The sequence below is a fragment of the Oryza glaberrima genome, chromosome 8 (assembly GCF_000147395.1).
Source record: "Oryza glaberrima chromosome 8, OglaRS2, whole genome shotgun sequence".
NCBI classification, from domain to species: Eukaryota; Viridiplantae; Streptophyta; class Magnoliopsida; order Poales; family Poaceae; genus Oryza; species Oryza glaberrima.
The window spans coordinates 11,136,494-11,149,864 of NC_068333.1; the positions used below are offsets into that span (position 1 = coordinate 11,136,494).

Sequence of the window (13,371 nt, forward strand, 5' to 3'; positions counted from 1 at the left end):
CGCTCGTCCCGGAGTTTTTACTCCTGTTCCATAAGAAATTGCTGCTTACGTGTGTGCCATAAAAAAGACTGAAGTTATTTGTACGCCATGAGCCCAATTTTCATTGATCCGTGTGCCATTTTAGATGGATGGAGACATAACAGAGGTGTTAGAGGCTGTGTAAAGACAGTTTTGCCCTTGTGTACAATAATGGGTTTAAAAAAAATCAGAAAAGTGAAAAATAATTTAGAAAAGGCGTTAAAATCAAAAAAATGGAATTTTTTAAAAAAAGGTAAAAATCAGAAAAAGTGAGAATAAATTTTGAAAATGTTTAAAAATCCGGGAAAATTTAGGAAAATGTGGGAAAAATTATAAAATGGTGGAAAATATAAGGAAAAATCGGAAATAAATTTTTTAAAAAGGAAAAAACAGGTGCATGACCATTACATACCGACAAATAACAACATATCACATGGACAAAACAAGGGCATGACCATTGCACCCATAGTAACAAGTTCATATCAAACCATACAAGTTCATATCAAACCATACATGACCATTGCATCCATAGCAACAAGTTCATAGCAACAAGTTCATAGCACCAAGTTCACAGCAACAAGTTCACTAGTTTTCATCACACTAAGTCCACACATAAAAAGTAGTAGTTCACTAGTTTTCATCACACCAAACCATACATGTCTTAAATTACATCAAAAGTAGTAGTTCCTCCACATAATTTATTCAAGCTAGAGTTTCTTCTTGCTTCTAGTATTAGAAGCTGGGCTGGATGGGTTGGCCACTTCAATAGGAGCCCTCCTTGGTGTACACTTCTTGACGGCTTGCTTCTTCCTTGGTGTGTCCACTGTCTGTGGAGAGACTTCATAGGATGCAATGTCATCATGAACAACTAAAGGGTGCTCAATTTGGAGAGCAAAGGGGTTATTGGATCCAGTTATAGACCTTGTGTGAAAGCAAGAAAAAGAGATCAGTGAGGTTGGAAATGACAAGATTAGGAAAAGTGAAAGATCATACCTGCTCGTCATCGAATTGTCAGTACTTCCTGATGTTGGTGGCCCCTTCTTTTTGGCGGCTTTTTTCACTCTCTTTGGCTTCTGTGTAGCACTGGCCACCACCTCATTGTGTGGGAATACCATGCCTGATCCAGGAGTGGCCACAACAATGCTAGTCACTATGTTACTGAAAGATGCTTTCTTCAGCCTTTTTTTTGATGGACCCCTAAAATAAAGTGTGAGAAATTGTTAGTTTGCATAGATAAACATGAAGTGTTGTAATTGTGTAGCTATGTCTAGGAAGTGTACCTCTCAGCCTCATATGCAGCTATGTCATCTGGATTGCCATTCTTACATGTGTACCAATGGTGCCCTAACTGGTGGCATATTGGGCACTCATGTTGCCTTTTGCCAGTACCTCCCTCAGTGCCTGATTTCTTCCTACTATTACCTCCCTCCAAAGCTGATTTCATCCTGTTCTTCCTTCTTCCTCCTGCAGTTGACTTAAGCAATGGAGGATGCATGAAGAAGCCATGGGTGGGTTTGGGCCACATGGACTTGTCAGGAATAGAGGGCACAGAACCTTCATATGCAATTTTGAATTTCTCAATTGAATAGCACTCATCCACATAGTCTTCAAGTTTGGCCCCAGGGATTGATGTGATGTAGGCAATGGCATGTTTGCATGGTATTCCTAACACTTGCCAAGCTCTGCAAGAGCATGTCCTCTCTTTTATGTTCACTACAAACCTAAAGGTACTAGCAGAATTTCTCTTAGCACAAACTTCTGCAATGCCATCAGGAGAGCTTGTGATTACTTCAATGTCAAGGTTATAGCTAGCTACTCTCAACTTCTGCACTATATGAGGCAAGATCTTTCCTTCAAACTTTTCGGCAACCCTTTTTCTATTATTCCATTTAATCAAGATCATCTGTCTAATGGTATCCATCAAGTCATCCAGATGCCGGCCCTTCTGATCCTTTACCTGCCAACATAGCAATCCAATTGTTAGTAAACATGAACATCAATGCAAAGAAAGTGTTAAACAAGACAAGCTTACCCATTTATTGAATGCCTCATCCAAGTTATTGGTAACATAATCCACTTTTGACAAAGTGGAAAATTGGTTCCTGGTCCACAATTTCTTATGATTTTCCTTAAGATATTTCATAGCCTCTGGTTTGGCTGCATCCATGGCTTGATAATGTTTATCAAACATGTAAGGACTCCAAGAATATGCAGATGCCCACAGGTGATCATCAAAAATCTGTCCACTATGTCTCTTCTTGAAATTCTGTACTAGATGGTACATACACTCTCTATGTTCAGCATATGAAAAAACCGCACTCACCCCATGCATCACTGCTTGCCCACAATCAGTGCTGAATGTAAGCCCAACTGGGTTGCCTATAGCTTCTTTCAACCTATTCATAAACCACTCCCAATTCTTATTTGTTTCTGAGTCAATGACACCAATAGCTACTAGGTACATCCAATTGTGACCATCAACTGCACAAGCTACACACAACTGGCCCCTGAACCTTCCATTTAAAAATGTACTATCTACTGCAAGATATGGCCTACAACCTCGTAGGAAACCATCAACACAAGCTTTCAAAGCAAAAAACAGCCTATTAAACCTTATTTTGTTGTTGATGGTATGGTGATCAATAACAACAAAGGATCCAGGACTAGTATCCTCTATCTGAGCCTTAAATCTAAACAGGTTGTCAAAACTGCAGGACCAAGGACCATAAAGTTTATCCATAGCACGTTGCCTACCTAGATAAACTTTCCTGTAGGTCACCTCAACTTTGTGGCTCTCCTTCAACCTCCTTCTCAGCTCTTTGGCACCCAATGTTCCATCTTCCTTCAACCAATCAAGCACTTGTTCACACACCCAAAACTGTGTCACTCCTACACAAGTGCCTGCCCTCCTAGTGCTTTGACAATTCTCATGATCATATGGGTTCCTTGTGATCTGCCAATTTAGACACCAATGGTTATTTACTAAAAAAAAAAGACATCAATGCATATAGAGTGTTACAAAAAATTTACCTTCACTGTGACTTAATCACTCAAAAGAGTGGTGTGAATTCTCCACCTACAACCCACATTCTTGCCACTGCAATATACCCTGTATCGAGATTTATCACTCTTTTCAATGTTATATTGGAACTCATATTTGGTAGCATGTGTAGCTAAAGCCAACTTAAAAGCATTCATGTCTGAATACATAGTGCCTACTGCCATAGGAGGATCATTCTTGTCATAGTCTGCATCAGGTTTCTTGGAAGGCTCTCTATCTGTAACAATGTCATCTTCCTCTATTTCATATTCATCTACATCATCTTCCTCTACATCATCTTCCTCTACTTCATCTTCCTCTACTTCATCCTCCTCTACTTCATCATCTAACAATGTGTCTGGTTCAGATTTACTAGTGGGAATGGGAGGTGCAGGACCAATGTCAATATACAAGCATTCATCATCAACACCCACATGCTCATTGGATGGGTTTGGGTTAGCAAGGGATCACTATCTACAGATTTAGTATGGTTTAGTTCAACTGATTGCCCACTCCCAATTTCCCACTGTGAAATATCAGGAGGCTCACTATCCAATCCGGCGTCCATCCTACAGATGAACAATCCCCCACTGTGAAATGTCAGTGTTGAATGGACAGGAAAGAATAGAGGTTTTACCTCGCTGCTTCCACGAGCGGCTTGGAGGCGAGGTGGGCATGGGCACCTTGGAGGCGAGGTGGGCACGGGCGGCTTGGAGGCGAGGTGGGCACGGGCGGTGACTTGGAGCCGGCCTGGAGGCGGCTTGGAGGCAGGGGGCGCCAGCCTGGGCGCGCGGCGGCCTGGAGGCGACCGAGGAGGCAGGGGGACGCCGGCCTAGGGGCACGGCGACGGGGCGCGCCGGCCTGGACGCGCGCCGACGGGGAGCGCCAGCCGGGGCGCCCGGCGACGGGGCACGCCGGCCTGGGCGCCTCGGCGACGGGGCAACGGGGCTCGCTGGCCTAGGGCGACGGGCCGACGGGCCAACGGGGCACTGGGACGCTGGCGAGGCTAGGCGGCGGCGGCGGCGGCGGCGTGCGGCTAGGGTTACGGTTCGGTGGCGTGCGGCAAAAACGGGGAGAGAGCAGGAGAGGAGAGAGTGAGAGGATAGAGATGAAAATAGAGCAAGGGCAAATTTGTCATTTTCATACCTGGGTCCCACATGTCAGAGATATGGAACCATTAAGTTCTAACAGAAGGTGGACGGAATGACACACGGGTCAATGAAAGTTAGTCTCATGGCATACATGTGACTCTAAACTTTTTTGTGGCACACAGGTAAGTAGCAACTTTTTTAATGGCATAGGGGTAAAAGACTCCTCGTCCCGTGCCATGCACAACCCAACCGCGTACACCTACGGCTTATACGGCCCGTTTGGTTGGAGGGAGTTTTTAGGAGGGATTGGGAGTTTACAGGGATAAGACTATTAAGAGCATCACCAATAGTTTCCCTTTTTCATTCCCTATCCTGAAATTTTACGATTTTTGGTCAAAAATTCAATCAAACAGATTCCCTATGACTGCTCCCAAAATATCTCGTTCCCTTCTCCGTATATATCGATCCCCACTTCCAAGGAGCGATATTTCATTCCCAATCGTCTGGTTTTTCTCTCTCTCGCGCGTTGGTGAAAATGTTCCCGCGCTCCTCCTCCTCGCGACCTCATTCCTCCAGGGCGGCGGCGGCGGCGGCCTCTTCCTCGGCAGCGGCGGTCACTTCGTCGGCAATGGCGGCCACTTCCTCGGCAGCGGTGACATCTTCCTCGGCGGCGGTGGCCGCGGCTGCGGCGGCCTCTTCCTCTGCAGCAATGGATTGGTACCACGATGCGACGCGTGGTATGGCGACGACGGCCGGAGTTCGAGCGGTTGGTGGAGGAGGTGTCCTGCCGCCGCAAGCACCACCACCGCCTCGTTTCGGGGTGCCTCCATGGTACGACGAGTTTGGTTCCGGCGGCCATCCGCGCCCCCCACCGCCGTCTGTCAGCCATCTGCGCCCTCCACCGCCGCCCGTCAGCCATCCGCGCCCCCCACCACCGCCCGTCAGCCATTTGCGCCCCACACCTCTGCCCAGCGGCCATCCACGCCCCCCACCTCCCTACTCCAATTTTTAGGCATCCGAGGCCATGGAAGAGTAGACATCTAGCGAGCCATTGGATCCCCTCTCTCACGAAGAATTCCTCCACATGAGCAATTTTGGTAAGTCCGTTGATTCGTTCAGTGTCAAGATTATATGTTGTGAATTCCTTCACATCTGAAGCCAAGTTTATTATCCATCATAACTCGAATTTCAGTTTGATAATTGCACTGAGTTTTATATGCTGTCAAATTTATGCTCTGAGTTTGATACAATGGAAATTCAGTATGTACTGAATTTCATATATGATGCTCTGAAATTTATGCTGTTGGTGATGCTCAGGGATCAGCAGGGTCAGGACTGAAAATTTTTGCAGTTTGGGCCATTGGGTATTTGCAGTGAACAAATTCTCTGAACAATCTGTTCTTGTTTGATCCATATAGGAACAGTTATCTGAACCTTGTCACTGTCAGTATTGATATAGGATCATTTCTCTGAACCTTGTCATTTTCAGTATCCAAATTAGCACATTTGTATGCTTTCTCCATACGACTTTCAAACTTGTTTAATTAATTGCAAATTGGAATCCATTACCAGATGCTAATGCTTAGCTTTTGATATATACTATGTGTACAAAAAGTTGTCACCAACCAATACATGTGAACTTTCAGATAACAGAATGTAATTTTTGTCTATGGACAGATGGTATGGAGCAAGAGCGATATTACACAAACTTGATCAATGATGAGAGCAATCATTTTGAGTCTAGTGAGATGGGAAGGCAATACGCTGATGAACAAGATCCAATTGGGAATGAAAATGCTGCTTTGAGACCGAACCAAAAAAGGTCCAAAAATTTCAGTTTGGAGGAGGACAACCTTTTGGTGTCAGCATGGATCAATGTTTCTTTTTATGCGGTTCAAGGGACAGATCAATCTCGTGGTACATATTGGGGCCATATTTACGAATATTTTCATGACAACAAGGAATTTGATTCAGATCGGTCCCAAAGTTCACTTGTACATCGTTGGTCCACTATACAAGATGTCACGCCCAGAAATTCACGAACCAGAATTTCTAAGCTGAATGTGCATTAAATCCCTGTCCAGGACTAGCCAGGTATACAAACGACAATTGTTGACATACAGATCCACGTCTTACAAAAATATAAAAGATTACAAATGCAGCGGAAAGATAAAACGAGATAAACTTGGAAGCTTGACTTCTGCAGCGGGCGACTCCACTCCACAGGCATCCCTTGACGGCAGCGACGAAACCAACTTCAACAAGACAGCTCCAACTTGGAAGATCTTCAGCTCTGGTGTGGGGGAAAAGAGAGCAAGACTGAGTACTACCCACTGTACTCAGCAAGTCATACCGGAAGAGGAGGTATGATGCAGGATATAACCAAAGGAGGCAAGGGGTTCATTTGCACAAAGCTAGCATTTAAAAGCAGTAGTTGAAAGCAGTAAAACAATTGTAGTAATTAATCAATATGAACCAATCACTGTCCAACGCTACACCATGTTGCAACAGGCCCAACCAACCACCTGAACTACACCAGTTCATTAAGCTAAACTAGGGGTGAGACTAATTACGGTGAATCTGGTTGATCGCCCATAACCGCGGGCACGGCTATTTGAATAGTTTTACTCTGGGCAGAGGTGTATAACTGTACCCACAAGACACGATTCCACACATGTCGCCATGCCCCGAAGTATCACCATGATACTGCAAAGGGGGAAATCGTGACAAGACCCTCCGCATAACCCTCCCCTAACCATCCACACCACGCTAAGGTTTCACCCCCACCCCCAACGGGCAGTGGGCGGTCCCCTCTTGCGCCGCGGTGAATCCTGCAGCTGGACAACCGGACACCCCGGCCGACCCAACTCCATCACGTCCACCCTCGCCACCGGTGCCTAGGAAAGGGTCGAGCTATACTTCAAATCAAGCAGTTACCACTCCCGCTTGTGGTAAGCACGATAAGTCTCCCAGGATTTCCCATGAACCGATCCTTAATTGCCATGGGTGCGACCAGCAAAACCATGCACCCACAGCCCACCATTTAGTGTATTTTAATTAACTAACACCATTGCGGTGGCACCAATCCAAAGCTATGCTAATAGTCAAAGTCTATGTAATAATGTGATCCCCATTTGTGTACTAGTTGAGATAAGCATGGCTAAGCATGTCCAAAACCAACATCTAATCATTTTGATACCCAAGTTATCAATGGCATAAGGTAAACAATATATGGCTGAGTAATAGGACCCATCCCACATGACATTGTAAAAGAATGCAACATTTAATAGAAATGCGGGATATTTATAAATTGGGTACAATATGATCAATTGTAAAGCATGACTTGCCTTGCTCTCGCACTGATGAGACCACAACAACGTCTTCGAGAAACCGCGGATCGATGAAACGGCCGAAATCTACGCGACAAACAAAGCACACAAGCAAAACACACTATAAGACTACTGAAACAGTGAACAAAAGCATTTTTAAGGGATTCTGAGGATTTTTATGAATTTACTGAGACTTGAATGGACTTAAACGGAGCTCGGATGAATTAGTTATGATTTTTAGAAGATAGACTGTGTTTTTACTAATAAAGAAAAGGCCTTAATTAATTATTGCACAATAAATCCCCAGGGCTGACGTCAGCAAGGGGAGGGGCGCCGACAGGTGGGCCCCGCACGTCAGCTGCTCAAGAGAGAGGGATGGGGCAACGGCACGTGGGCCCCACGGGTAGTGGCTCAAAGGCGATGGCGAGCGCAGAGCGCGGCAGCGCGTGCGGGACAGAAGGAAGGAGGGAGGAGAGGAGCTCCTCACCGGCGAGCACGGCGGCCGGCGCGAAGGATGAAGGTGGTGGCGACGACCGGCGATGCTGAGGTGCAGACGGGCGGCGGCGGCACCCTAGGAGAAACCAGAGAGGGGTTAGGGGTAGGGAGAGCGACCACGGCAGCCACCATTGACGGCCGGAGGCGGAGAGGGGGAAAAATCTCACCAGCGCGCGAGGAGAAGGGTGCCCCGGTGGGATTTCGGCGACGCGAGGTGGCGGTCAGAAAAGCTCTTGTGGCGGCGCATCTAATGGCGGCGGCGGCTTGGCGCGGCGGTGGCTCTAGCGGCGGCGGCGCGCGGTCGGAGGCGGCGGCAAGCGGCAGCGCTAGGCTTGGCGTGGAGGGAGCGGTGCGGCGGCGGTAGACGGCAACAGAGCGGCGGCCGGGATAGCTCCCGCGACGGCGAAGCTTGCGGCGGCGAATGCACGGCTTGGCGGTGGCCCTAGCGGCGGCGGCGCGCGGCCGGAGATGGGCGGTGGTGGCGGAGCTCGGGTGTGGCGGCGCGGCGGCGGTAGGAAGCATGGGAGGGCACGGCGAGTGAGGGAAATGGGAGAGGAGGTTTGGGGGAGTGTTTTTATGGGCGAGGGAGGGGCGGACGTGGCCGAGATAGCCCCCCGATTTCGCCGGTGACGTGGGGGTGGAGAGAGAGAGAGAGAGAGAGGAGAGACGGGATTCAAACCGAATCCCGGCCTCTAAACGGGCACGCGCACGAGAGAGGTGGAGGAGGTGGGCGGCGACGTGGGCGTGGGGTGCGGGCGCGACATGGGGGCGCGACGTGGAGCGGAGAAGGCGGCGACGCGGGAGGCGGTTGGAGCTCTGGCTCCAACAGCCGGAGGTAGGAGACGACCGACAGGTGGGCCCCACCTGTCGGCGCCCCAAGGGAGGAGAGGAGGCAGCTTGGGCCGGCCCAGCAAGAGGGAGGCCGAGCGCGGGAGAGAATGGGCCGACGGCCCATCAAGAAAAAGGAAGAAAAGAAAGGAAAAGAAAAAGGGAAATGATTTTCCTAGGATTTAAATATTGCACTTGCTCATTTTTAATTGGTTAAAATTACTTTTAAGGCTCTGAAAATTCCACTAAAAATCTTGTTAATGCATTGCGACATGTGGAACCCAAGAAAAATCCCACAATGCCAATTCCAATTATTAATTGCATTTATTAATTAGGGAATTAGCTCTAGGTTAATTTGAACCATTTCTCCGGACGATTTATTTAATGTAACATACCCGAAATTCTAGGACTTAAAATTTCTTGTCAAAATAGTTAGAGGTTAACTTCTCCAATTTTTGGGAGCCAAAAATTTCCGTTTTAATTTAGGTGATGACCAAATTAAACCATTGCATGATTAAAATTTGAGAACAAAATAAAACCTTTTCATTCCCAACATTAGACTAGAAATGTCATCAGGCTTTTGAGCATACATGTGCATAATGCATGCCTAGGCTCGAGTCCCTTGTGCATTTGGATTTTGGTCTCGCTTTTCATAATAGCTCTCATGAGCATAAACTAAAAGGGTTAAAATTACTAAACAAACCTATAGTTAATCTTGGGTGATAACATGTGGACTTAATATTAAACTCAAATATCATCTTCTCAGCCCAAAAGAAGTTTAATGTAATCCCTGTAACAATATTAGGTGCAATTATGAAGTGGGAACACATATACAAAGTAAAGTAATCCTAATTCTCTAAAATATTATGTGCAAGCTAAAAACCATGGAAAAAAATTAGATAGACAATGTTTAGCACAAGCAATTCACTATATTATTGGTACAAGTTAATAACTAAGTTTAATACCACAAATTAATCAGTCAAAGCAGAAAACTAAAAGGAATCAAATTAAATTTTAATCGGCTAAAGCCATACTTCATCCAAAAGTACATTTAATTGCTCATAAGTGAACATGGAAAATAATTTTTCTAGAATTTTCCTCCTCTGTTTAAGCCTCCTAAAAATTCAATCTAGTTTTCTAATAGCCCATGTTTGTTTAATTTCTGTGAGCAGTCTACCCATTATTTTTAAGTGCAACCAAAGAAAATGGAATCTAGGTGTAATCATCTACCTCCAGTAAAATCAACGCTAATTAATTTGGTCCACACATTAAATTATGGAGTTACAAAGTTAGAGGAGAAAATAATTCCGAAAATTAATCCAAAAATCAAGTTTACCCAGTCTTCCGCCCAACCCTCTCACCCTAGCCTAGTTTGCCACGACCTGGACCCACCTGGCAGCCTCTCCAGCTCGCCCTTCCTCTGTCCCTCATCCTTAGCCGACCAAGAAACACAGAGAGGGAGAGATCGAGAGCCGACCGAGTCCTGGACGCGTCGACGCGTGGTGAAGACGTGTCGACGCCTTCAAGTCACTGAGTCATGCCTCCATCTCCTCCAGACCGAGTCGCCCAACTCCACACATCACTTTGGAGCTGAAGAAGCCGAGGGAGAGGTCCTCAGCCTCTCCATCATCCTCAACCTCGCCGCCGGTCGTAGTGACGACGACCTTCGCCATCTCCGTTTGAGTCAAGGTCACCTCCATCTCTTTCGCGTTCCCATCTCTCCACACAATGCCGAGCATTTCCTCTTTTGACCTAAACCCCTCTCGTGCAGTGCATCGCCGGGAACACAAGCCACGCCGACAACGCCCTGGAGCACGCACCGGAGCGCCGCCGCTTCAACCATCGTCGTCGTCCGGCCATTCTCGACCACCTCGGAGCAAGCCGCTGCGCCATCGTCATCGCCTCAACCTCCTCTTCAATACGCCTCAAGAACCCCAGCCGGAGATGTGAAGGACTTGGAGAACGCATCTTTTCTTCACCGGCGCCGATATAGAATCGCCTCCGCCGTCATCATCGATTACCGCTGCCTCGGTGAGCCATTGTTCGATTCCTTGCGCATACACCATCTCCTTAACCTCACAACCCTCGTGCATGCTTGCTTGAAGCAGCTCATTGTCCTGTTCGAGCCGTCGTCGTTCACCCGAGGAGGAGCGCCGTCGTCAAGCCGTTCCACAAGTCACCGTTGCCGCCAAGACCTCGACAACCCTAGCTCGACCCACGGTGAGCATCCTGAAGGCTAGAAGACCACATGCATGCATCCTTTTCGTTCGGAATCGACTTCCATGCACACATGCACTTTCACCCCAAGAACCACCGCCGCTCACACTCGCCATCGGCGCTACTCCGATGTCCTCTAACCAAGAAAACTAGAGGAATGGAATCGCGAGAGCTTTCTCTTCATTTTATCTCTTGACCTCAACCTCAAACGAGCCACCGTTTGCCGCCGGCGAGCTCGAGATCGCTCTGCTCTGTCTAGAGCAGAGGGATGACTTCCGTGAATTAGATTAAGTGCAGGGATCCGTTTACAATTGTAGAAACACACTGACATATGGGCCTAGGACTGCGGGTTGATTCCTAGAAACCTCAAGGGCCTTTGTGCATATTGGTCCCTCACAGCCATGTGGACCCCATCCTTTAAAATCTGAAGAATAATTAAGAAAATGCCCAAACAAATATATGTTTAGCAGAAAAATGCACAAAGTTGTAAAATCTATATAAAATCAAATATAGCTCATTTTGAAGTGATTCCAGTTGCTGTAGATTCTTGAAGTTATGAACTTTATTACAGGAATATAAAACTTGACACTCACTGTACAAATAATGTCTCTAAAATTTATCTAAGATAGGTCATACATAAAACATGTACAAACTTATAAAATACATAGAAAATTCATCTCAACTCATTTTGAAACAAACTCAAAAACTGCAGATTCATCATCATGCACTCTCTGATTAGGTGAAATAAAAGTAATTACTTACTTTGCATCAAATGCCTCTAAAACTATTATATCTAAAATGATTAGTTCTAGATAAGCTAAACTTTAGAAATTCATGTAGAACCCAATTTAGCTTCAATTTGAATAAACTTAAGTTCTGTAGGATCATCAAAACATGTATTTCCATGTTATGAAATAAGATTATATACTTACTGTGTAGTAAAAGTCTCTATATATTCATATAAGGATTTACTAACATAGAGCAGCCTTTAATTTGTAAAACTTGTAGAAAATTCATTTTTAGTCCAAATGAAATGAACAAAGTTTCCATAGAACCAACAAATAGTTATCTTCAACATAGTAAAATAAAATTTGGCACCTTTTGTAGAGAACATAGATCAAAACCTTAACTTAGAGAAATAAGAATTTAAACACAGTGTTGTTTAAGTAATACATAAACATGTATATATACACTTTAGGTCTAATTAAACCTAAATAAAAACTTGATTGACCAGTGAAGCCATAGTTCCATACTTATCCACTAAAACTTAGAAGAACTTAGCTCATATGACAATTTCTAGGTTAATATAATATATTGCTAGTTTAGATTAGAGCATCTCTAGTTTATAAAATATGAACCATAGTAGTAAAGACCATAAACATGTGAAATAAAAATGTTTTAGTTAACCAAATTATTCCTTTTATTCAAATTAAACAGGAAGTAGCATGTTCTGAACCTATAACTCAAAAGTCATGAACATATAAAACACTATATGCCTAAAACACGTTGTAACTTGTAAAATCTATAAGAAAATCATTATAACTCCAAAAATTGTGAAACCAAATGTGTTAGTCTTAGAAAACACATCTCCACACCCCTGTGAAGTCTAATATAATAAAAATCACTTTACAAAAGTATTTTATAACACTACCTAAGACTATACTACTATAAACCGATAAAACCTCTAAAATTCATAACTCCCAAATGGAATAAAATAAAATAGGAATTATTTCACCTAAATTCATTTTAGATCAGTACCAACCCACTGTGCATAAATCATGCATTTTAGAGCATTTTGGATTTTCAGCTCTTTCGGTGTTTAATTGCATATCGTGTCCTTTACCTAGATAATTGCATAATCGGTGAAGAAGTGGATTAGGTGCTAACATTTATCTGATCAAGGCAAGTTTTCTCCTCCCATCCTTTGAACACATTGAATCCCATGATTTGAGGAATGAAAATGTTTGTTTGCAAAGTTGCATGTGAACTTAAACTATATTGGTATTTAAAATTGGGTTAAGGTAGTTATGACCTATTTGCTGCATTCCCTACCTTGAATAATTGAGCCTCACCCCTAGAAATGGTTACTGTACACTCTTTGTGCTCAAATGGGATTATATATGCTCTATGTGCAACTACTTGCTTAGCCATGCTTAGAAATATGCAAATGCTCATTCCATCTATAATTAAAATGTGATTTTCATATGTGAACCTTTGCTGGAATAAAATGAATATGATGGGTATTTGCGAACTAAAATATGTAAAATGTGATTTTATACTTGGGCGACAAGTGGTGTGCATATGGTGTTAGTTGCATACCGATAGGGGGAGTGTTTGCCCAAGTCCATAAGGA

The 13,371-nt window shown here is 44.7% G+C and overlaps 1 pseudogene; it reads left to right on the forward strand.

Annotated features, from left to right (window-relative positions):
• The first annotated feature begins 10,529 nt into the window (after positions 1-10,529).
• LOC127781309 (uncharacterized) lies at positions 10,530-12,897 on the forward strand (annotated as a pseudogene).
• Positions 12,898-13,371: the final 474 nt, after the last annotated feature.